Source organism: Gracilinanus agilis, chromosome X (genome assembly GCF_016433145.1).
Source record: "Gracilinanus agilis isolate LMUSP501 chromosome X, AgileGrace, whole genome shotgun sequence".
Lineage (NCBI taxonomy): Eukaryota > Metazoa > Chordata > Mammalia > Didelphimorphia > Didelphidae > Gracilinanus > Gracilinanus agilis.
In genome coordinates this window covers 76,228,201-76,232,774 of record NC_058136.1, presented here as the reverse complement: position 1 = coordinate 76,232,774, position 4,574 = coordinate 76,228,201, and the positions used below count along the sequence as shown (strand labels likewise).

General features: G+C 39.7%; 1 pseudogene; it reads left to right on the top strand.

Moving 5' to 3' along the window:
• Positions 1–1,133: 1,133 nt before the first annotated feature.
• Positions 1,134–2,451, top strand: LOC123253607 (annotated as a pseudogene).
• Positions 2,452–4,574: the final 2,123 nt, after the last annotated feature.

The window sequence follows — 4,574 nt, the reverse complement described above, 5'->3', positions numbered from 1 at the left end:
GGGGGGGGGCAGGAGAAATGTGGTTTCATTTGAAACTTAACTACTCTGAGAGAATTAAGGGTTCTGAACCCCACTTCTGATTGCCATAAATGTAGGATATAAATTAATGTGCAATACTTCAAATATTATTTTTATAAAATTCATTATCTGACAAAATAGAAACAGGTGACTAAATTTCTCTACTTGCTCAAAATTTCCTGCTCCACCAAAGCCACCACAGGAAGGAAAAAACCCAAGAGACAGAATGAAGAATCAAGACATGACTAAATAATGACTAAATAAAAATATGTGTATGTGCATAAACACATCTATGTATATAAATATTCATAAATTTGAGAGATACTCTTTTAAATGATTCCTTAGAAAAATACTTCCCTTTAAAAAATTAACCCTTCATTTTCACTGGACTTGTGCAGTGTGTATGTGTATGATTTTTTAAAAATCAGATAGATTATCTTGACTTTCTTGTAATTAGCAGACTTTTAATCTTGATCCAGTTGTATTTTTTAAATAGTTGATCCTCTAGGAATAATACTTTAATGATTTTTTTTACATTTCAGATGGTGTGCTGCAAAAGATGGAAATTTAATTTGTTGTGACTATTGCCATAATATTTTTTGCAAGAAATGCATCTGGTTCAACATTGGGCTAAAGAAGATATCAAAAATAATGGATGAAATCAACCAGTGGCATTGCTATATTTGGGGACCTGAGCCTCTGTTAGATTTGATTACTACATGTGACAGTATATTTGAGAATTGATCACATTTGGTGCAACGGACGAAAAAAAAGCTAAAGTTTACAAGTGATGAAAAGAAATGTGATCATCCTCATAAATTCTCCCGGCCAAAAGGTAAATATTGTGCTGAAGAGAAAACCCAGTTGGATAATTCTTCCTCTAGTTCTAAAACATTTTTTCCCATCATTAATGCTTCCAAAAGATTTTATTAAAAAGACAAAAGATCTAGTTGAGAAGAGTACAACTATGAATTCTAATTTTCTTAAATTTTTGAAAAAAAGGACTTCCTGGACAGTGTATTTTCCTTCCAGTTGTTGATCTGTCCCAGCCCCACCACCACCACCGCCACCACTGCTGCTGCCCCTTCCCCTTCCCAAGGCCTCCATGAAAAAAATCCTTCCAAGAGATGAAGGTGGACATCCAGTTCAAGAGCTCGGGGCCAGGGCAGAAACTCACGGATATGGTAGGGGGGAAAGGGCTCCAAGGAATGACAGAGCCAACAAGCAACCAAGCAAACCTATCAGGGACCTACCAATGAAACTCAAATGGCAGTGGCGGTGCCACTGGCCAGGCTGGAACAGAAACAACCATGGTCTTGAGGACCCACATCCCAAGATTCCATCCGGAACCAAGTGAAGAAGGAATTACAAGCAGAAGCCACTGTTAGTGGGATCTCTGAATCTTCTGGAGCAAATGTGATACCTGAGTCTGAGCAGGAGAGCTCTGAAAACTTGTCTGTAACTGGTGTTTATTTTACCTGCCCATTTACTGGAGCCATCTTGAGAAAGGACCAGAGGGATGCCCACATCAAAGAGGTCATTAACAAGTATGCAGACAAAGACCCAGTGGCTGCTTCCATCATGAAGATCCATACATTCAACAGGGACTGAGAGAAAGTGAAATTGGGGCTGGACACCATTACTAAGTAACTGGACAACATCCATCTTCATGCAGAAGAGGAGAAATACAGGAAAATCAAATTGCAAAACAACGTGTTTCTGGAGTGGATTAATTGCTTAGAAGGAGCTAATGCATTTTTCAGGGCCATTGGGTTTGAGAAGACAATTCTCCTTGTTCCAGAAGAAGAAGCCTTGGAAGAATTCTATGTGCTGGGGGAGGATGCCCAAGTAGAGAAGCTAGAACAGCACAAAATTGCCCTGTAGAACTCAGAACCAGTGTGGGCTCAGCTGGCCCGTCAGTGACAATGTTCAAGCTCTCCCCTCTGGCTGCCCAGTTTGACCTATCTAGGGACTTCTTGAATCTCACAACTGAGGAGCTCAAACAGGAGCAGAAGCTAAGGATGGACACTGTGGAATGGCTGTCTGAGCTTCGGGAGGCAATGCAAAGCAATGCAGGAGAAGGAGGAGCAGAGGGAAATGAGAAAATATACCTATACCATCTAAGGGGTCTGCTTTCCAGATGGGCACATCCTCCAGGGTACCTCCTGTGCTTGGGAGCAGCTGTCTGCACTCTACAGCTATGTGAGTTAGGCACTGCAAAGTGACTGGCTGCCCTTTGAACTGCTTCTTGTAGATGGCCACAAACTGTTGGATGACAGCTTAGCCTTCAACAAATGTGGGCTTGTGCCTTCAGCTCTTCCAACTTTCACTTGGGATGCAGCCTTCATGGACAATATCAAGGCATCAGGGGCCGAGCAGTCCCCAGGAGCTCTGAAACCTGAACTTCATCCTACTGTGGAAAACCTCTCATGAAATAAAAAGCCAGACTCAAAGAAAAACAGTTTTTTTTGAAAAAACAACCAATAATCCACAAATTAGCTCAACTGAAAAGTTAAATCACTTGAAAGGTATAAAATCTGTGATGAATGACATAAGTAAGAGTCACAAGACATTAGATGAATACTTGAACAAGAAGATAAGCTGCTTGGTTGTTAGATATAAGAAAGAAAATATTTAAAAATGCACGAGTGAGAATACAGAAAATATCCTGAAATTGAAAATGTAGATGAAAAATATGAAGTGGAAAATAAATTTATTACGAAGCCAAAACAGTTTTCAGTTTCTACAACTGAAGAATTAAAATATGAATTTGCCAGCACATCTAAATATGTAGAGATGGACATTCTGTCTATTCTTCTTCAGGATCTGAAGATATTTTTGAGACTGTGAAATCATCAGTTAATATCTAGAATGTTAAATGTACTGACACTGATCAGGATTCATAAAATTATTCTTTAAAAATTGATGAGTCTTTAGAAAGATAACAAAAGAGAAAAAAGTTAAAGCCTAAGAAACAAAGAAAATGCAATGTAAACTTTCTCCAGCTTCCTTCTCAGATTCCACAATGAAAGACAGTGTAAATCAAGAAAAAATAGAAGAATATCACCATCAGACTTATGTTATAGGAAATTTTGAAGTTGTTAAGTAAAAGATTGTAATCTCTGATAATGATACTACATTACTTAGGGAAGACTCTGACCTCTGTATAGGTTAAAATAAAAATGTTGGACTAAATATATGAGAAATGTGGTCACCAAAATTATTGCTCAAGTCAGATTGATTGACTTTTCATTTTTACAAAATAGAGGGAAAGAATTAGGAAGAGGAAAGAGAAAGAGGGTAGAATGAGAAATCTTAATGAGCTAGACTCTTTGCTTAGGGCCTGGCTTTTCTCTGGCAGAGCTCCAAAAAGCCCCAACCAGAGGGCCTAGGGTTCAATTCAGCAAAGGTCCCAGCCATGGAACTTCCTTCTCCAAAATGGGGGAGGGGGCCTCTGCAGTCTCTATTCCTTCCAGAAGCCAGGAAAGGAGTCAGCCTTTTCACTCACCCATGTGATAGTCCTAAGGGAAGATCCAAGAGCAGCACAAGGTCCCAAGCCAGAGCTCCTCCAGAGCCAAGTTCAAAGGCAAAAGTGCTGGTCACAGGAAGTTTTTCCCAGTTTTAAAGACCATTCCTTTCCTCACTTCCTGTGCCCTACTTCCACTTAACATGGACCAATTGCAGCTATAGCTTTGCAATCAGTTGTTTTTTATTTGTCACCCACTATATCATCTTTGGGTCACAGACCTCCCCGGTGTATACACTTTTGATGATTAAATCTGAAAATAGTCGAGAGTTAATCCCATCTGCACAATCCCCTCTGTGGTCCTTTGGGTGACCTGTCTCCCCAATGGATCATTTGATAATCATCTTGTACCCCTAAAAATCTTCTAACTACAGGTACATATGACATTGCATCCTCTAACAGGAAACTACAATGGATAGATATGAGGGGAAATAGATGAAAGGAAGCAAAACCAATGTTTGCTAGGTGTATTAAGAAAAAGCCAATTGGGGGCAGTCCCGTTTGGCATAAGAGTGTACATTCAAAATAAATGCTTTCTGGGGCACCTGGGTGGCTGAGTGGATTGAGAGCTAGACCTAGGGATGGGAGGTCCTAGGTTCAAATCTTGCCTCAGACACTTCCTAGCTGTGTGACCCTGGGTGAGACACTTATCCCCCACTACCTAGCCCTTGCCTCTTCTGCCTTAGAAACAATACACAGTGTTGATTCTAAGAAAGAAGTTAATGGGTCTTAAAAATAATTAAAATAAATGTTTCCATCCCCCTTCAGTTCAATCAATTGCACCCCAAAGTTCATTTTGGGTCTTCTGATACAGTGCAGGTTTCTGCAGGCATCTTTCTCCAAAGAGGTCATTTTCTGGATTCAAGAAGTTAGGAAGGTTCTATCCCTGGAATTTTTCTCAAAAAATTTTAAATCTTGGATTTTTATGAAAAATATATGCTATCCCCCTGAAGAAGGTGTTGACCAACATCCAGATCAAGTCAGGATACATGGTTGAGTTATGGAGTGTATAAATTGAGTAAAAAACATC